General features: G+C 36.2%; 1 non-coding gene across 1 annotated transcript; it reads left to right on the top strand.

The window, feature by feature from the left end:
• Window positions 1-13,916: 13,916 nt before the first annotated feature.
• On the top strand, window positions 13,917-13,988 carry Trnaa-cgc. Its single transcript has one exon. It is a non-coding gene; the product is annotated as a tRNA-Ala (tRNA).
• The last annotated feature ends 8,380 nt before the right edge of the window (window positions 13,989-22,368 follow it).

The following is a 22,368-nucleotide window of genomic DNA, read 5'->3' as shown; positions in this document are numbered from 1 at the left end:
GCCGAAATATCTCCTGTCATCAAATAAACAGTCGTCGCACTCGCCGCTTGTCTCAGAAGTTGTAGACAACTTCGTCTATCTTGGAACCAGTATTAACTGAAACAACAATAGCAGCTTCGAAATCCAACGCAGAACAACTCTTCTCAACAGGTGCTACTTCGGACTAAGTAGGCAGTTGAACTCTCTATTATAAAGTATTCGATGCAGTACTCGTAGGGGAAGCACTCCGTTGGAAAAACCAGGTAGAGAATGACCTGCCTCCGCTTGCTCTTTAGTCTGTAAAATCCAATGCCAGATACAGGTCATTATGTAATGGTCAGTTCTTCCATCACTTAAACCTTTCATATTTAGACACTTTAGTTCGATGTTTGAAAGAAAATGGAATGGAGATTAAGAAAAATAAATATAAGCAAAGAAATAATAGAGTGATAAGTAAATCAAAGCGGCCAAGTGGTGCTCCCACTCTCCAACGTATGCTTATGGAAAGCAGCGCGAATGGAGAAACTGAAGAGCAAAATGATTTATTTTTCACTACACACATTGCTAGTTTTGTCTAATAACCGGACATTACAGGCAAGAAGTTGGAAATTTGCGCAAAGAGGAAAACCAAAGCGATTATAATAAAATTCCCAGTGGAAAGTGAGAATTCAGTTGGGAGCAATAAATTAAATGTACACAAATACCAGTCAAGGCGCTATCAAACAAACATACACTCACATGGTTTTGCGTACGTATGATGTTATGAATGGTTATACCCATTGCATAAAGATGTCTATATGGTGTGTCTGTATGTATGTTTAGATATATAGATATCACCCATACATGTACACCTCTCATAGCGTAAGCATAAACGGCTAGTAAATATGATAAGACCGGTTGATGGCGTTTGGGACATAAAATATGAGGCAATTTGAACTATTCCAGTCTGTTGATAATATTAAATTGACGGGTCGTGTATATACAGTTTTTTAAATTAATAGGCTACCCTTTTATTTTCTGCATACTTTAACATCTTTACTTAAGTCGTATGAAAAATATTCTTGCGTATAATACTATGAGCAAAAAATAGTAAGACTTTGTTCATAATTTTAAAATTCGTAATTTATTCTTCAAAATCTATGTCGTCCCCTCAAAATAATCTCCCTTGGCCCTATTGGGAAACTTGGGCTAAGGTGTTTTCCAATCTTCGAAACAGTTGTTAAAGTCAATTCCTTCAATGCGCTTAGCGATTCATGTCATCAATTGACTCAAAACGGTTTCCCCGGAACGCTCGTTTGAATAGTTTTCTGAATAGCCAGAAGGCACACGGAGATAAGTCGAGTGAACATTCGACATCAGAAATTTAATTTCGTACACAAAGTTTATTGGAACTTTTTGTTGAATAATTTCACTTATCGTGAAAATCACCGAATGCCCTTTATGTACTTCAGAAAGACAAACGTATACTGAACACTAAAGACCATTTTGATGTGACATTTGGCACAGATGACTGACTGTCATACCAGCCTAGAAATATTTCGCGCGAAATTTAAATTAAATAGTTGTACTACGTACAATAATTCAAGTAAGATATGAATTATTTATTTATACAGGGGTTCGGAGCGTGCGCGTACCGACTGGATTCGGTAGAGGGCGTTCCTAGCTAATGAACGAGCGGCTGGTCAGTTGTCTCCGAGCACCTGCAGAATCAGAACAATCTCAATCTGTGAGTGGGGCAAGCCGAAAATGATGCGTACCTTAGAGCAGAGGCAGGAAATCTGCGACAGAGACGTTCGATATGATCAAGCAGGCTTACTCAGATGTTCCTTTAGGTGTATTTCGGTGGCAACAGGACCGAGAAGAGGTCCCTGATGAAGACCGTGCTGGGAGACCTTCGACTTCGACAAACACCGACAATATGACTCGTGTGCGCAAAGTTTTGAACTCAGACCGTCGACTAAGTATTCGTTTAAATGCCCAGATATTAAATTTCTTAAAATCTGTGGTTCTTGATATTGGGACATGCGCAAGGTGTGCGCGAAGATAGTCCCAATAGTGCTTACTGATGACCAGAAATTGCGGCGAGTGAAAGTATGCTAAGAAAATTTTTGAATAACGTAATCACAGGTAACGAGTAATGGATCTTTGATTAGGAAGATGAAAGGCAAGCATTTTGTGATGACAGAGAGATCCAAGCAGCATGCACCTCGGCTCTCAAGGCCATTCCGGAGAATGCCTTCCCTGATTGGTTCAATAAATTTTTTCAAATCGACTTAGTCCTATAATTTTCCTGACAAATTCTGTATTCCTCTCAACTTAGTAACGCACGTAAGCTAAGCACAGTAGACCGCACGGACAAAAATAATGATAATGTCTTCTAAGGATAGACGATTCTGCACATTACACCATAAATATGGTATATTAAGTTTGCCACGAAGTTTGTAATACTCTGAAGTAAAACTGAATCATCCGCATGACGAGTTAAGCCTTGTTCGCCTGTCTCTATATACGCGATCTAGTCTCTCAGTTTCGAAGATATCGATTTAACATTTGACACGTCATTTTCTCCTCGAGAAGCTGCTTATTTGTCATAACCGCCGATAGTTCTTGTATGGATGGCAAAAAATTCTGGTAAGAAGGGATATATCTACATATATATAGCTTAAAAGTTTTTCTTTTATTTTGGTATCAAATTTTCGAAAGATAAATAATACGTTGCTAAGCAAACAAACTTAAATTAGCCAATTTATGCAAAATAGAAAGGGTGGTCTCATACTGATACCTGCGAACATTCAATCAAGAGAAGGCAGACCGTCCGATATATATCTTTGCTCCAGTAATGAAGACTCTTTGAAAGTTAATATTCTCAACATCTGAGCCTATCGATAACCACTCTGACCAGAAAAAGATTCTAAACATTATCTAAAGTACGGTCTATATGTACATATGAGCCATAACAAAGCCCCCAAATCGCCAGTCGCCAACAATTGGGGATAAAATAAATAAATTACATGCTAATACGAAAAAAATGGTGTCTCCTGAAGAACGCCTATGTACGTAATGAAGCCTACTTCCTCTCAGTTAAAGTGCACAACCAACTTACCGAATGCTTAAATTAATAATTGAAATTTAAAACTTGAAAGACCATACTTCAAATACGGAACGTAGAAACAGGGCATCAACATGACTCACAGAAAGGCAACTAAAGCTTTCATGGGCTCTCTACCAGAGAGTCCATTGCAAAAGAAGATCTGGATTTGTGTCAAAACTCCTACATATCCAGATTTGATTTCGACATAGCAAACATGTGCCCTAAGGCCCAAATGTATGGATTAATAAACTACGGAACATTTTGAGAAATTATAATAAATGGCTCATGGGTTACTAATTTTACGTAAAGAATCGACGTTTTAGAATTCTCAGGTATCTTCACTCCTTAGTATGCAATATTTAGAGAAGAATAGAGTATAAAAAGTTTTCCTCATTTCAACTCATGCAATGAAGGGCTGGCATTATACAAGGTCTGTCGCAAAAGAAACAGAACTTTTTAAATATAACTTTGAACAAAGAGCAAATATTAAATTTTGTTTTAAACTTGGGAAAACGTTTACTGAAACTTTTCAAATGATGAAAAAAGTTTATGGTGATCAGTGCCTATCCCGTACTTATGTGCATGAGTTGTTTAAGCGATTCCAAGAAGGTCGTGAGGACCTCTCTGACGATCAGAAGTCGGTCGCCTGTTGCACGATAATGCGCCGTGTCATCGGTCGACGCTTGTCACTGATTTTTTTACAAAAAACTCCATATTAACTAACCATTAATCACTCAACCTACTCACCTGATCTGGCAGCCTGTGATTTTTACCTATTTGGAAAACTTCATTTTCCGATGAAAGAACATTTCAGCTATTTAAAAGGCGACGACCGATATTCTCAAGAGCATTCCGAAAAATTACCTTAAACACTCATTTGAAATGCTAATTGATCGAGGCACAAGGAAACTACTGTGGAAAAAAAATATAACTTTTGAAAAATATAAATTTTTTGTTGTTTTTTTAACAGCCCTGTTTCTTTTGCGACAGATCTTGTATACCTTCCTTTTTATCACATAACGGTTAATTAAACGAATTCTTTATAAATATATCAATGCTTTTCGTACCACCATATAAATTGAGTTCAAGCCTTTAAATAATTTATTATATTTGAAATAATTATCTTTAATAACAAAAGTTGAAAATTTTTTACTTCGTAGTTATAAAATGTTTAATCACTCTCGTTTGCAATAAGAGAACGAAAATTAAATACCCTTTAAAAGCCAAATACATCTATCCAATAACCTTAAAATCATTGACGCAAGGCATTAATTTTCTCTCACTTTCACTCTATCAATTGCATATAAATTAATAGTATTTAAACTCTCAAGAGAATCAAAGTGAAACTGACATTCGGAAGGCAAAACAAATAAAACAAATTGAAGAGAATCGAAAACCATGGTATCGCTTGCCGTCCAAATGAAACGAAGCATTGAAGCAGCAGCGAATGCTTGGTCACCGTCAATTTTTAATTGCAATTTCCGATTTAGTTCAAAAACTTATTAAGAAAGTTGGTCAAATGTTCTTCTCAGCAATGCTGCAAGAGCTCCACGGGTAAAGCCCAAAACTGGGTGAAGGAATATAACGAGGACGAAGTAAGAAATTGCAAAGCATTGCAGTTTAGCTAAAGTTTTCGACTAGTGTTTCAAATGCAACGTCAACTTCTCCAACATCATTGCTTCAAGAAGCTATTTCTTCTCTTCTTCTATTACTTTCAGCTATAGCGACTATCGACCTTTTTGGCCCACGCATTGAAGTTGACTTGAAAAAAGTTAAATAAAGTCGGTATCAGACATTTCTTATTTTCATTTGTTGCTTTGGTAATAGCCTTTGAAGGCATACCAGCAAAGAAGAAAAATTTCAAAGGCAGTATTAATGTGAAACAGCAAGGTTAGTTTTTAGAAAAAATGCACGAATGAATTCTTCTTCGGGGTGTATGTGTGAATCAAAATAAATTAGGTTGCATGGAAAGTAATGTCAGAAAATTACCAGTAAACAAGTAAGGAAAGGCTAAGTTCGGGTGCAACCGAACATTTTATATTCTTGTTAGTTGCAAAAGTCAAAGCCAGGGAAATAGCTTAATGTGCAAAAGATCAACCAAAGGATCAGAATTCAAACCAGCATAGTGGACCCGATATTATCTATTTTTGACAATACTGTGTATATACTATTAACATGTCACATACTAATAAAATTAAGGTACCACCCATACCCATACTCATATGGAGTAATGTCAACCGGATGTTAAATGTTTATTATATAGAGATGTGTCCTGGAAATCATTTTCAAACTGATGTGGTTAAATAATAACTCGTGAGATTGCTGGAAGATTAAATTTGTCTAACGCAACCATTCAAGAGCACATGAAACGTCTAGGATACATTCGAAGTTTAACATATGGGTTTCTCATGTCCTTACAGAACGTGATTTGCTTCGTCGTATAAACGGCTGGGGTAGGTAAAAAAAGGGTTATATTGGGAGTTTTGTGATCTTTTTTCTGGCAACCCTTCTCGTGCTCAGCTGTAAATTTGGTGCTCTGGCGAATTTATTTAATTTATATTTAAAACTTTATTGTGAAAATTTTTGTATTAAGTGCTTTTTTAAGATAAGTATCAGTGTTATATTGTGCTAGTGAAGCAATTGATTTTACTTTAATTCTGTTCTGGCTAATTTTAATTTATTGTGCCGAGTCATTTTCAATTTGTTTTTGTTGCTACATTTTAAATAGTGCAATTGTTAGTGTTAATTTATATTGCTTACTTAAATTTCTTTCTTGTTTTTATTCATTTCCATCTTTGTCCACAGCTGATCGCGAGTTTCTTACTTTTCGTGTGTTACAGTGCATCTCAAACTGCTCGCTACATTGGTTGTTATCTTTGATAACTAACTATTTTATTGCATTCATTTGTTATAAATATTTTTGTTATCGCGCTTTTTACTTTTATTATTTAACATTTTTTATATTTTTGTTTAATACTGTTTTTGTTCATTATGACTTGTAACTTTCCGAACTGCTCGGATGGGCTTGCCCATCTTAAATGTGCTGGACTGACAGGTAGGATTTTGGATTCCATTCTTGACAGTAAGGGCTTGCGCTGGTCTTGCTTGAAATACAGACCAACTGAAATTGAATTGTTTAAAGTTTTTAAGCAGGCGCGCAATGGTTTCAAGGAGATTGGTCGAAAGCTTGAAACCCTTACTGAAAAATTTAGGCATTATGAAACGCTGTTTCAATCATTTCAATGCCTAAATACTCGGGATGAGAATCCAAAACCTAAAAGAAAACTTCCGTCTGATGAAGATACCACTGTATCTTTCTTAAAAAGTATGCCCCCACCCGCTATTGACCTCATAAATCATCCCCTCGTCCTCAAGGAGAGAAGGTTCCGTCTGCTCAGGACACAGAGAAAACTGTTACTGATTACGGTAAGCGGAAAACTTCTCAAGATCCGCCTCCAAATACCTCCAAGTCAGCTGATAAAAACTTAGTGGTAATACCGCGGAAAAAAGCAATTTTTATCTCGAGACTTGCTGCGGATACCACAGTCGAGGATATAAACAGTTACATCTCGTCGAAATTAAAAACGGTAGATACAGACATCCGTAAATTTAATTTCAAATACAACAGGGATATTTCCTCGTTTAAGATCGACGTATCCGCTGACAATTTTCAATTGATACTTGACAACTCATTCTGGCCATCTGGGGTCTTTGTGCGCGAATTCGAGCACAAACGTGATAAGCCCCCTGTAGTTATCACTAAAATGCCAAGAAATCCCGTTGATACAAAAAACTAATTAACAATAATTCGCTGATTGTTTATTATCAAAATGTTAAAGGGCTTAATACAAAACTTACTGATTTGTATCTAAATAGCATTCATTGCAACTTTAAAATCATTGCTTTGACAGAAACTTGGCTAAAGCCCCACATTTTTGATAACGAAATATTCAACAGCGAATTCGAAATCTTTAGATACGACCGGCTGAACAGAAAAGGAGGTGGCGTCTTGTTTGCTGTTCATTCTTCAATTCCATCTGAAGAAGTCGATGTTCCGTATGCAGACTTCATTGAATTTAAGGCATTCGTATTTGCGCTAATAGTGGCCATATCTTCTTAACATTGTCTTATATACCGCCTCACTCTGACATATCTGTATATATGCAGCATGCTACATTAATAAGTAATGTTTTCTCAATGGTTAATGATACTGATTCCATGATTGTTTTGGGAGATTTCAACTTATAGTGCGTATCATGGAAATCTATTGATGATCACACCATCCCTATTCTTAACCAAATTAATTTAATTTCAAATGAATTTGGTAAGCTCTTAGATCTAGTTTACGTCGATAACGCTTCAATGTTCTCTGTTGTCCGATGTGATCCTTTAGTTCGGCCAGAGGACACGTATCATCCTGCTTTGGAAATTAACATCGAAATGATAGCCAACTTTGCTTATAATAATACACAAGACCTTTGTTTTCGGTTCAACTTTGCGAAAGATAATTTTAAGAAGATTAATTACGAGCTTTCTAAAATAACTTGGCCAGATTACAGTGGCAATATTGAATTTAGTGCTTCCCACTTTAATGAAACTATTGTAAACTTATTTGAAAAATATGTTCCGAAGTGTGTTGTTACTCAAAAAAATAGTTCTAATTTATGGTTTTCGAAAGAATTATGTAAATTAAAAAATAGAAAATCTCGTGCTTTTAAACTTTTTAAAAAAACTGGTTTAGTTGCTAACTATTCAAAATATTCTAAATTGTGTCGACAATTTGCTGAACTTAACAAAATATGTTATAGTAATTATATAAATACAGTAAAAAATAATATTATACGTAATCCGAAATTGTTTTATGGTTTCGTCAACTCCAAACGCAGGATTTCTAATTTTCCGTCCGCTATGAAATATAAGTCTAGTATGTCCAGTGACAATCACACCATTTCCAATATGTTCGCTGAATTCTTTAGGTCCAATTACTCTTCAAAATCTCCACAAAATGTTCCGCATCAGCACAAGTTATGTCCGATTTCTGTCATTAATGCACCTACCATTTCCGAAGCAGACGTCTTAAATCATTTAAATATGTTAGAACAATCATACAATTACGGCCCAGATATGATTCCCTCATGCTTTCTTAAGAAATTTGCCAAATATACATATATACCAACCCCTAACAAAACTATTTAACTCATCTCTTAAGCAAGGCTTATTTCCATCCATATGGAAAAAGTCATTTATAATTCCTTTGCATAAGAGTGGATTTAGGTCATCTATTGAAAACTATAGGGGAATAGCAAAGTTGTCTGCAATACCTAAACTTTTTGAAGCAATTATAACAGACGACATAACCTTCCGGATCTCTCCACTAATTTCTTGTTCTCAGCATGGTTTTCGTAAAGGGAAATCTACCACAACTAATTTGCTTGAATTTGTATCACATGTATCAACGGGCTTTAGGGAGAATAAGAATACTGATGTTATTTATAAAGATTTTAGTAAAGCTTTTGATAAAGTAAACCATTCAATTCTTTTGAATAAACTTGATCTTCTTGGTTTTCAACCAATATTTCTAAAATGGGTTGCTTCTTATCTTAGTAATAGAATTCAACAAGTCATATTTAAAGATACTTTTTCTGACATAATCAATGTTCCTTCAGGCGTTCCTCAAGGTAGCCATCTTGGTCCAATTCTGTTCTTATTATTTATTAACGACATATCATCTGTTGTTAAGTTTTCAAAAGTTTTATTATATGCTGACGATGTAAAACTTTCTAAAACATATACTTCAAACAGCGAAAGATGTCAGTTGCAAACAGACTTAAACAACCTAGTTTCTTGGTGTGATAGAAATGACATGCCATTGAACCTTAAAAAATGTAAAACGATGTGCTTTTCACGTAGAGCTGTAGACCCTACCTCATACGCAATACAAAACTTTAGGTTGGAGCAAGTATGCAGTTTTGTTGATCTGGGAGTAACTATGGACTCCAAACTCAATTTTAATCTTCACGTATCTTCCACGGTTTTTAAAGCTAAAGGCGCTCTTAGTTTTGTTAAACGTTGGTCTAAAGAATTTAGAGATCCGCTTACCACAAAAATTCTTTTTACATCTCTGGTGAGGCCTATATTGGAGTATGCTTCTGTGGTTTGGAACCCTAGTTACCAAGTCCATTCGGATAAGTTAGAGTCCGTTCAAAAACATTTTTTACTTTTTGCCTTAAATCATTTGCATTGGGATTCCAGTTTAAATCTTCCCCTTACATTAACCGTTTAAAACTTATAAATCTCCCGACACTCGCTAGTCGTAGGGAGATGCTTGGTATAATATTTCTTGTAAAACTTATGAATGGGTCAGTCTGTAGCCCATCTCTCTTATCTGATATTAATTTTAACGTTCCCGCTCGCCCAGGCAGTTTAGACCATTACTTTTAAAATTTTCTAGAACAAATTTTGAGTTAAACGAACCATTCCGCCGTATATGTCATGATTTCAATTTTCATTCCAGCTCATTTGATCTAACAGACTCACTCTTTACCATTAAAAAAATTATTTTATCTACTCTTAACAAGTAACATTTAATAATTATAAACTTTAATCTAATTCTTAATTTCGGCTGTTGAAATTTTTGTTTCTGTAGCTGAGCAGCTTAAGATCGCAACGCTTAAAACTCTCTTGCCTTTTATGACTCGGCTAATTCCGCTCGTTCGCGGATTGCGCCCCTCGCGTCGGTTGGGCGGGAGGAGGGTAATCGTTGGATATTATTACAATACCTCGATTAATTCTGAAGTGCATTGTAATAAATTGAGTGATGCACCCAAACCGCAAAGGCCAGAATTGATCAAAAGAAAAGGTGTAGTGTTCCACCAGGTTAATGCGAAACCTCACACAAGTTTGATGATATTCTCTAGGCTTAGTACTTCCGGACTATTACTTGGTACCAACGTGTTTTGGTTTATTTGCGGCAAATTCAAATGCGAATTGCTAACTCTGTATTAAGTTCTCCGCTCAACAGCTTATAATCAGTAACTATGTATATCTACTCTTGTAACTTTTTACAAGAGGGTATAATAGTTTAGTTCGCCTTACTGTTGTTTGTAAAACCGAAAACTGATGGAGATAGATGTAGGGTTATATAAATCGCAATGATCTGGAGGATGAAGCTGGTTGAATACGAGGTGACTGTCCATCCGTCCATCTGTTCGTGCAAAAGATAACATGAGAAAACATTGACGTACATATATTGATGAGGCTGAGTACACTGACATTAAGAGAAAGTCGAAGAAAACCAGCCTATTGCTATGTCCTCAAAATAAAGTTAATCAAAATGTTATGATAGGCTTTAACTGGGACACAAATTAATATACGAAGCCATCATTTCGCACAGAACATCGAAGTATGAACCGTCATATAAAATTTTATTTTTATTTTTTTTTTCAAAGTGGGTGTGACCTCGGCCCTTAACAAGCCCATCAACCAAACTAGCTGAAGGTATATACTTGCGGCTCCTCCCTAGACATTGTGAAAATGGGTGAAATCTGTTGAATACCACACCCACTCCCCATATAATGGTTATGTTGAAAAATAGCAAAAAGCGTCAATTTTACGGCCACGATAATTCTGAAAGTCATGATAGGAACATATCATCGCCTATGAAACAAAAAACGATATAAAAAAAACTTGAGATATGGAAACAAAATGTTAATATCTGGATTAATATGAATCTATAAATATATTATATTTTTGAAATAAAATAATCATAACTTAAAGACTAAAGAAAATACGCTTTCAGAGCACTTCAAACTAAAAAGTGAAAAATAATTCTTAAAAGAAAGTGACATTAATATTGACGAAACAGTACTTGTAACGGGTGATCCAAGTGGAGGGCTTCAATGGCCTTTTTTAGACAGAACACGCGTGAATCGTGTCAAGCTGTCATGTTAATTTTGTTTGGTATTGTTTTTTTATATCATCCTGCTCCTCCTGAACAAAGTTTACAAATCCTTCAACTTTATTACCAAAATTCACGTTCTTTAAAGGCTGTGTTTCGCACGCTTCGCTCAACTTATGGTCAACATAATCGGCCTACGGAGCGTACTATTCGCAATACCATCACCTATCTTGAGACCAAACATTCATTATTGAATAATATTCCACGGATAGGCTACGCACAGCACGCAATGAAGAAGCCGTAGCAGCCGTGCTGAGACCGTGGAGAGCCGGTTCGGCGCCGTTCGCAGCAACTCGGATTGACGTATAGAAGGACTTGGCACATTTACATCGAGATATTAAATTGAAAGCGTGTAAAATATATCGTGTGCAAGAACTGAAGTCATTCGACCTTCCCAAATGACATCGCTTCGGTCTATGGGCGAACGACGTTATCGAGCTAAATTTTGTTCAGCCATGAGGCCCGTTTCTGGCTCAATGAGTATGTAAATAAGTGAAATTGCCACATTTTCGACGAAGAGTAACCTGATTCAAGAGCTGTCATTTCCTCTAGAAAATACAAGGGTTTGTTGTGGTAATAAACATTCCCCATTAAATTTGAAGTGCTCGATATACGAAAATATGGTACAAAGTTTCACATACTTTCTCTACATTTTCATGCAACTAATTAACAATAATACAATATGAGATCAGAAAATTGTCAAGAAACCACTGCTTGATGCGCCGTGTTGTTTCTTTCGTATCGTTTTCCAAACCATTACATTGCTGTTTCCATGCTTCAGTGATGGGGTAGTGTACCTTTTTTAGATTCACTTATTGTTAAGTGAAGGTATTTTAAAGTAATTCACAAAAGTTTTTTTAATACAGCAGCGGGTTTTTTATGGAAATCGTTAATAACATTACTGATTCTCGTAGTCACCTTCTAATGGTATCTACGGCTGGTGAGTTCCCATTTTGTCCAAAATTTATGCTTTAATTTCTTTTGGCTGTTTTATGAGGATCCTTTCTTGTTTCTTAAACCATCAGTTCATCTTCTCTTGTGAAACTTGTGTTGTAAATATTTTATTAAGTACCATCTATTTGGAAATGTTCACCAAGTTTGCAAATTTACTACATTCCCTCGCAACAAGACGATAACAGCATTAGTATCTTGAGCACAATATATCCTTGTACCGATTATATTTTTACTAAAATTATTAAATATAGTAACTTCCAATCAAAATCGGCATGAAAATTATTAGAATAATAAGTAAAAACATTACAAGTAGTCTCGTCGTTTTTCATATAATATATTTTAACCAACACTATCTACAATTAACAAGCCAAAGACTAATAATATGCCGCCAATGTTTCATCACGGTTCGTCACTTATATTCACCGAATATTTGGAGTAAAGTGGACCGGATGTTCGAAAAGCCTAATGTAAATTATATGGGGCTAAATCAAGATTTCGCCCGACTTTATCTGTTTTAGGCTCTCTCAGGTGCAGCTTCTCTCACAGAGGTGTGCATTCACTCGAATAGCCGAGTGGTTATACTCGCTTTGAGCTGGCTGACTATGCCTTCAAAACTAGTCAAGGAGGAGGTCTTTAGCAATAGCTTCAAGCTTCTTCCATATTAGACTTTTAAGGGTAGCCGGTAACAGCGGAACTGCCAGAAACTGTAAAGTCGTTTAACTTGTTAGGGAAGACAACTATACCTCAACTTCATTCGGTTGGAATCGAGTCGGTACTCCGTCGTCCTCTTGCGTTCTTGCGAAGGACTAGTAGACCTCACGTGAGCTCGGCAAACGTTGAAAAACAATCAGAACCCAGAGTGAACCCTAAGATATCCTCCGAACAACTTGCCCTTACCAAAGTCATCCTCACTGCAATTGTAGGTGTTCTGACTGAACACCATCCAATAGGATCAGACGCGGCGCGACTAAATGTGAAAGTATAGAATTATCTTATCATTTTTTCCTCCGTTACCCGACTTCTTCACGTTGAGAAATGTGTTTTATTTCTCGGTAGACACAGCTGTGGCGAACATAACGAAGTGGCTGAGGTTGTTATTAACCGCTTTAATAAATTTCGAGCTTCGTCGATCTATAAGTATTTGATGATCTATTTTAAGTGGTTTTTGAGTAACACAAAGATCGAATAACTGTCCAAATGAGATCCCTTTTGTATCAACTCTGCGAACTAAACTAATTTAAGTCAATCGGACGTAAAAGTGGCGGTCATCGTTTTCTGGTATTCACAGGGCGTGTGGTCAACATAGTAAGAAACATCACTTTAACCAAAACGTTATTTTTTTTGGATGTATTGAGGGAGTGATTTTGCTAACTCTTACATTTTGGGCAGTCCCTAAGCTAAATAATATATTTTTCGTATTTGTGTACGAAGAGTTATCTATGGTTGATTTTATTGGACATTAATTATCATATATGTACTCGTATTATCATTTTATATAATCGAATTTAGTTTTTTAAAACATCTGTTCTCATTTTGTAATCCTTCACGTAACGTAAAACTAAAGTGTCAACAAATATATGTACATACATATATGGTATACATCTGTATGTATGTACATATGCATGTACATCGTATAAAAATAATGCGAATAAATTGCTATTTCATTCATTTAATTAAGCAAGTACTCGCATCTGCTTACTAACTGCCGTATCCATTCAATTAATTGCATGAATCTCTGCTACCTAGATGTGTCTAAATTGTGCATAGTATATGCCGCATGTCAATATGTGTACTTACATATATGTATTTATGCACATGGTATGATTTCATGCTTTCGTGAACGCAGCCAATTGCATGCGAAACTCGCTTTTGCGCACAAGAGCTGAGCGCAATATTACTGAGTGAACTAGCACATCGGACGATTGATTGCACCAAGGGGGTGTAGCTCAGTGGTAGAGTGCTCGCTTCGCATGTGAGAAGTCCCGGGTTCAAACCCCGGCACCTCCAGTTGTTAAATCAATTAGTTGTTTCTTTTTTGCATTTTTTATTCTTACATTAAATTTTTTTCTTTTTGTAAATTATACAAGTGTATGAACGTTCATAAAGGAATTGAAATGCAGTACTCTTATCGAATATGTGTTATAACATCTCATAAAAGAAATCCAATATTTTTTATACAATCTTAGCTGTTCAGGCTTCCAATATTATTGAAACAAAGCTTGATTGAAACAATGTATTGCAAAGACAAGCAGCACTATTAGGAGCATATCCAGATAAAGGGAAAATCAAAACGTTCATCAATACAGGTAACAAAAAAAATTAGAGTGTCTTTTTGTAATATTAAAAGAACAATTTTTCCACATCGAAATACACGGTGGAAATATACATATTGATATACATATTTAATAATTAATGTACTCTGTATTGGTTCAAGCAACTACACATACATAGCTACTGGAACAATCTGGCAACCATGAATTGGATGATTCTTGCAAATTATCTTCGATTTTTGTTTTTCTGGCTTACTTGTCGCCATGATAAAAAAATTTCCCATATCTATGTACATTCAATTATCTTAATTTATACCACTGCGACAAAAAATTTCTAGAATAAATTCACGTAAATAGAGGATTGTTACATTAAAAAGAATGTATTAACAGAGTTAATTTTAGAAAAGGTCAAAGTTATAGTAAAAATGCACAAAGAATTAACATATGTATATACATATATATTCTTATACGGGATTTGGCCACCATTTTTGTAGAGTATCGGGCGTTTTGATTGACAGCTATATGTGATAGTGATTTGAGTGGAAATAATCTGTGACAAATATCAGGAATATATTTTGAAAAATACAAACGTTTTCCTTACAAGTACTTGATTTTGATGGATCAGTCAGCATGAAAATTATATACTAAAGCGGTCCTTTCTGTATTGTATCTGTGCAAAGTTCCGTGAAAATGTTTTGTAAAAGGTAATAGTTTCCTTACTTTTCATATCCAGTTTAATGAGATATATATCTTGCCAATTAAAAAACTTCTCCCTTAAGGACTTGAATTTAACGATTCAGGCACATGACCAGCTTCTTGGTAAGAAAATTATGAGTGCAAACTTTCCGATCAGTATCTACACATTTAACACTAAGGGATTAGTTCGCAACTTTTTCGGCTAATCATTTACATACATATGTATATATTTTATAGTCGCTGGCATTTCCTGCTGGGTATTACAAACTTTATAGCAGACTTAGTACACCCCTTCCGTGGTATAAAAACTAAAAAGATTATGATGCACATCAAACTGAATAGTGAAAAATAATTCATAATTCTATTAATAATATTCAATAGTATCAGCGCACAGAAATACATAATGACGGAAATTCCATGTAATATTGTGAGAGAAACATGGTTTTCTCGATATATTAAATATATAAGAGACTCCATGGTTTTGTTACAATAAAGCAAGTATTTTTTCTCTCATTATTTCCGTCAGCTTTTAGTAAGAAATTTGTGTTGAAGTACATTTGTTATTCAAATCCCTACAACGATAGTTGATCCTTTTAAGTTTATGTAGCATATTTTTAGGAGCATTTGTGTTACTATACCTAAGCATTCTCGAGACTTTTAATTTTTCTGCACACAGCTCATACGAAACAAGTAAGGAAGCGCTAAGTTCGGGTGTCACCGAACGTTTTATACTCTCGCATGATAAAGTGATAAACGAGATTTCATTATCAGTCATTTACATATTTTTCAAATACCGTATTTGTGTAAAGTTTTATTCCGCTATCATCATTGGTTCCTAATGTATACATATATTATACAGAGAAGGCATGAGATGGAATTCAAAATAGCGTTATATTGGAAGAAGGCGTGGTTGTGAACCGATTTCAGCCATATTTCGTACATGTCATCAGGGTGTAAAGAAAATATTACATACCGAATTTCATTGAAATCCGTCGAGTAGTTCCTGAGATATGGTTTTTGGTCCATAAGTGGGCGACGCCACGCCCATTTTCAATTTTTGAAAAAAGTCTGGGTGCAGCTTTCTTTTGCCATATCTTCCGTAAAATTTAGTGTTTCTGACGTTTTTTGTTAGTCGGTTAACGCACTTTTAGTGATTTTGAACATAACCTTTGTATGGGAGGTGGGCGTGGTTATTATCCGATTTCTTCCATTTTTAAACTGTACATGGAAATGCCTGAAGGAAACGACTCTATAGAGTTTGGTTGATATAGCTATAGTAGTTTCCGAGATATGTACAAAAAACTTTGTAGGGGGCGGGGCCACGCCCACTTTTCCAAAAAATTACGTCCAAACATGCCCCTCCCTAGTGTGATCCTTTGTGCCAAACTTCACTTTAATACCTTTATTTATGGCTTAGTTATGACACTTTATAGGTTTTCGGTTTCCGCCATTTTGTGGGCAGTGGTCCGATTTTGCCCATCTTCGAACTTAACCTTCTTATGGAGCCAAGGAATGCGTATACCAAGTTTCATCATGATATCTCAATTTTTACTCAAGTTACAGCTTGCGCGGACGGACGGACGGACGGACAGACAGACATCCGGATTTCAACTCTACTCGTCACCCTGATCACTTTGGTATATATAACCCCATATCTGACTCTTTTAGTTTTAGGACTTACAAACAACCGTTATGTGAACAAAACTATTATACTCTCTTTAGCAACTTTGTTGCGAGAGTATAAAAATTGTAAGCAACCGCAAACAATCAGACATCAGCTGTTTCTGTTTACATTTTTTTGTTCACCACACTTGTGGGGAAAGATGCTGGATTCTGAACCTTTGTGTATTATAAAAATGACAACAAAATGCAAAAAAAATTATTGAATAAAGTATTAATACTTTGTTAATTATTCAAGAGCTCAGAATATAGATGTTAATATGTCATTCCGGATATAATAAGTGAGGAAGATTATTATTCTCTACTTGTGTAAACTGAAAGAATATCATAAATATTGCCATGTGTATTTTGAAACCACAAATGTTGAACATCAGGAAACAATTTTTGCTAAGTTTTCTCTTTTTACCTTAATTAGTTAGTGAGTTTGTTAATCTTTGCTGTTATTTCAAAAAATGTGTTTTGCTTAGTTGGTAGGACTGTCCTTAATTACTATGCCAAATAGAAGAGCGAACTATTAACCAGTTTGTTTACAGTAGCTGCCCAACTCTCATGTCACTGGAAATGTGAGAATCGATCACCTACCGAACTCTGACAGTTGACTGGATTGGGTAGGTTTTGACGTTTTGCTATTGGAATGACTGGAACGGCCAGATTGAAATTATACCAAAAATATATGTGAACGGAGGGATTTGTTGCCGCCGTTCAAGATCCCTAATAAAAAATGTAAAACAATGAAAATCAAAGAAAATGCGAAATTTGAATATAATTATATCATGAAACGTGTTGCAATTTGCTGCATAGTAGAATTAATTTTCAATTACAAATGATTAAAAACAAATATTAATTGAGAAATACCTTATTAAGTATTGAAAGATCAAAAGTCAGTTGTTTTAATATACCATAAAATCATAAAAAAGATTTAAGTAGTTTCGCCATATAATAGGTTGTCAAAAAAGTCTTGCGGTATTTTCGCAAGTTGGTGCTGAAAGCGCGTAGTTCTAGTTTTATTCGTCGCATCGGGTCATGCTATACCTTTTTGGAAAGCTTATTTCACGCGATAATACTTGTTTGATTGATTGTCGTTTCTTTTAAGTCGTTCGTGAGTTATAGCGTCGCAAACATGGAGCAAAATAAAGAGAAAATACGGCATATTTTACAGTACTAATACGATAAAGGCGAAAATACATCTCAAGCCGCCAATAAAATTTATGCAGTTTACGGACCCGATACAGTTTCCATTTCCACCGCACAACGATGGTTTCAACGTTTTCGTTCTGATGTAGAGATGGTCGAAGATGCGCCACGCTCCGGAAGGCCCCTCGTCGAAAATTGCGATAATGTCGCTGAATTGGTCGAAAGAGACCGGCATGCCGCGGCATAGTAGCAGCCGTAGCATCGGTCAAGAGCTGGGCATGAGTCATCAAAAATTCATTTCAATTTCAATAAAAAAAAATCAATTAAAATACCGCAAGACTTGTTTGACAACCCATTATTAAAAGTCCAGTATATAATAATTTGCAATCGTAATAAATGTTGGGTGATTTAATTTAAATGCCTAAAAATTCTTATTTTGTTCGATCTGGCCACAATGGAAAATGTTATAAAAAACGTTTATTTTGAGGCACTCTCACACTGGAATAAGTTGGGCATCTCTTTTTCCCTGGTAGCTGCTTAAGTCGGTACACCTCATTAGTGCGTTGTGATTTTTAAAATGAAATGAAATACGAAACAAAAAATTTGTCTCAACTTTTGTATTTGTAACCAAATTTTGTGTGCGGAACCATTGCGAATATTGGAAAAGGCAGTGATTTAGTTGTATCAAAAACACAAACCTACGAGTGGTGCACAATCAAAGACGATCCAGAGATCGTTGAAGACATGCCCCGTTCTCTACGACCTTCGACCTCTTCAATTGATGAAAAGAATAAAAAAATGGAGGATATACCGCTTGAAAATCGTTAGACAATTGTTAGAGAGATGGCAAACGAGCTCGATATCCCCGGCGAGTCCGTTTGAATAATATTAGTGGATACTTTGGGTATGAAACGCGTTCTTGGTCAACACGTCCCGATTAAGCTGATTTTTATACTCTCGCAACAATGTTGCTAACGAGAGTATTATAGTTTTGTTCACATAACGGTTGTTTGTAAGTCCTAAAACTAAAAGAGTCAGATATAGGGTTATATCGGGTGTTTTTTTAAGAGCTTGATAACTTTTTTAAAAAAAAAAACGCATAAAATTTGCAAAATCTCATCGGTTCTTTATTTGAAACGTTAGATTGGTTCATGACATTTACTTTTTGAAGATAATTTCATTTAAATGTTGACCGCGGCTGCGTCTTAGGTGGTCCATTCGGAAAGTCCAATTTTGGGCAACTTTTTCGAGCATTTCGGCCGGAATAGCCCGAATTTCTTCGGAAATGTTGTCTTCAAAGCTGGAATAGTTGCTGGCTTATTTCTGTAGACTTTAGACTTGACGTAGCCCCACAAAAAATAGTCTAAAGGCGTTAAATCGCATGATCTTGGTGGCCAACTTACGGGTCCATTTCTTGAGATGAATTGTTCTCCGAAGTTTTCCCTCAAAATGGCCATAGAATCGCGAGCTGTGTGGCATGTAGCGCCATCTTGTTGAAACCACATGTCAACCAAGTTCAGTTCTTCCATTTTGGCAACAAAAAGTTTGTTAGCATCGAACGATAGCGATCGCCATTCACCGTAACGTTGCGTCCAGCAGCATCTTTGAAAAAATACGGTCCAATGATTCCACCAGCGTACAAACCACACCAAACAGTGCATTTTCGGGATGCATGGGCAGTTGGCCACCAAGATCATGCGATTTAACGCCTTTAGACTATTTTTGTGGGGCTACGTCAAGTCTAAAGTCTACAGAAATAAGCCAGCAACTATTCCAGCTTTGGAAGACAACATTTCCGAAGAAATTCGGGCTATTCCGGCCGAAATGCTCGAAAAAGTTGCCCAAATTGGACTTTCCGAATGGACCACCTAAGACGCAGCCGCGGTCAACATTTAAATGAAATTATCTTCAAAAAGTAAATGTCATGAACCAATCTAACGTTTCAAATAAAGAACCGATGAGATTTTGCAAATTTTATGCGTTTTTTTAAAAAAAAGTTATATCTAAAGTATGATCAGAACGACGAGTAGAGTCGAAATCCGGATGTCTGTCAAGCTCTCCGTCCGTCCGTGCAAGCTGTAACTTGAGTAAAAATTGAGATATCATGATGAAACTTGATACACGTATTCCTTGGCTCCATAAGAAGGTTAAGTTCGAAGATGGGTAAAATCGGCCCACTGCCACGCCCACAAAATGGCGGAAACCGAAAACCTATAAAGTGTCATAACTAAGCCATAAATAAAGATATTAAAGTGAAATTTGGCACAAAGGATCGCATTAGGGAGGGACATATTTGGAAGTAATTTTTTGGAAAAGTGGCGTGGCCCCGCCCCTACTAAGTTTTTGTACATATCTCGGAAACTATTATAGCTATGTCAACCAAACTCTACAGAGTCGTTTTCTTCAGGTATTTCCATATACAGTTCAAAAATGGAAGAAATCGGATAATAACCACGCCCACCTCCCATACAAAGGTTATGTTCAAAATCACTAAAAGTGCGTTAACCGACTAACAAAAAACGTCAGAAACACTAAATTTTACGGAAGAAGTGGCAGAAGGAAGCTGCCCCCAGGCTTTTTTTAAAATTGAAAATGGGCATGGCGCCGCCCGCCTTATGGACCAAGAAGCATATCTCAGGGGCTACTAGACCGATTTCAATGAAATTCGGTATATAATGTTTTCTTAACACCCTGATGACATGTACGAAATATGGCTGAAATCGGTTCACAACCACGCCTTCTTCCAATATAAAGCTATTTTGAATTCCATCTGATGCCTTCTTTGTATAATACGAGTATAAACATTAGGAACCAATGATGATAGCGGAATAAAACTTTACACAAATACGGTATTAGAAAAATATGTAAATGACGGATAATGAAATCTCGATTATCACTTTACCATGCGAGAGTATAAAATGTTCGGTGACACCCGAACTTAGCCCTTCCTTACTTGTTTCTTCAAAAACTGTGTCCAAATTTAAAGCCAAAAACGCAATTAATAACATCGATCAACCACCGTATTCAACAGATTTGCTTCCGTATGAGAGCTTTTGTTCCCCAAACTGAAATATCCGCTCCGTAGACACCGTTCTTAGTCGATCGAAGAAATAGAACAAAATTCGCTGAAGGTGCTAAAGGCCATCCCAAAAAGTGCTTATGAAAAGTGTTTCGAGGACAGAAAAAATCGTTGGTGTGTTACATCTGGTGGGGACTACTTTGAACTCGACAAAATAAATTTTGATGAATAAGTACGTTTTTTTATTTACAATTTCTGGATAATTTTTTGTCACAGTGTATATTAACAACAATAGCCTCTTGGTTGGTTATGCAACATTTTATTGCTGCGAATTATAATTACTTTGAAAGATTCGTTACACGTTATATGATGTGGCGATTTGATTCGAAGACTTTGATTCATCTACATGTAAAAAACATGTAAACAGTAGAAAATCCATTTTACTAGTACTAAGATGGTGCTGGTTTCTAATATATCAGTTCAACTACCTGTTTTGTCCACCCACTTATTGTGTATTTTACTTAGTTTTTTTAAGTTTATATTAAGTCTGACAGCGGTTGCAGCGGTAAGCTGGTTTAGCGTAACACGGAACGTTTGTGCGATAAGAGACCAAAGTCATCCACCAACCAAGCCTTTAAATAATAGTTTGAGATTGCCTATTATCTCGTGTGGTATGAACGTTCTCACGTTGTCGTCTAGGCCAATGGAGAAGGGAAGAGAGGATGGTCTTGTTGTACTCCGACGCTTGTATTAAAAAAATTCACTCCGCATCTGGTAAAAGACACGGGGCAGGTTCGATTGTACGGCAATAATTCAAGCACAAGGCATAATACTTTCTTCATCTTTAAAAAGAGCAGTTCTTCTGTGATTTCATTTTTCAATCGTCCCAGAAACGCTATATCATAGTTTCTTTGTATCTACTGCGTCTATCCACGCTTACGGTCGATTAGAGTGGGAGTAAAAAAATTATATAAAGTTTAATTTATTATCTTATCTAAAAATCGGGTTCTCAACCTCGAAATCCAACGCAGGATATCTCTTGCCAACAGGTGCTACCTCGGACTGAGTAGGCAATTGAGAAGTAGAGTCCTCCCTCGACGAACGAAAACCAAACTCTATAAGTCACTCATTATTCCCGCCTTGCTGTATGGTGCAGAGGCATGAACAATGACAACAACTGATGAGTCGACATTGCGAGTTTTCAAAAAAAAGGTTCTGCGAAAGATTTATGGTCCTTTATATCGCATTCGATGGAGCGTTGAGCTGTATGAGATATACGACGACAATGACATAGTTCAGTGAATTAAAGGACAGCGGGACCTGTCCACTCCATTGGAAGGACCAGGTGGAGAAGAACCTGGCTTCGCATGGAATCACCAATTGGCGCTACCTTGCGAAAACAAGAAACGACTGGTCATCTGTTGTTAACTCGGCTATAACCGCGTAAGCGGTTTCTACGTCAGTAAAGAAGAAGAAGAAAAATAGGGTTCATTGACTTTGAAGGGTTTCTTGGTTTGGCGGGATCTTCGATGCGTTATTTTTTTTGTCGCTTGTGAGCTGGCTCTGCATCCACTTCACACAAACGGTT

This window comes from Bactrocera tryoni, chromosome 2 (genome assembly GCF_016617805.1).
Source record: "Bactrocera tryoni isolate S06 chromosome 2, CSIRO_BtryS06_freeze2, whole genome shotgun sequence".
Classification (NCBI taxonomy): Eukaryota; Metazoa; Arthropoda; class Insecta; order Diptera; family Tephritidae; genus Bactrocera; species Bactrocera tryoni.
Note: the sequence above shows the minus strand (reverse complement) of the source record. Positions and strands in the feature narration are given on the sequence as shown.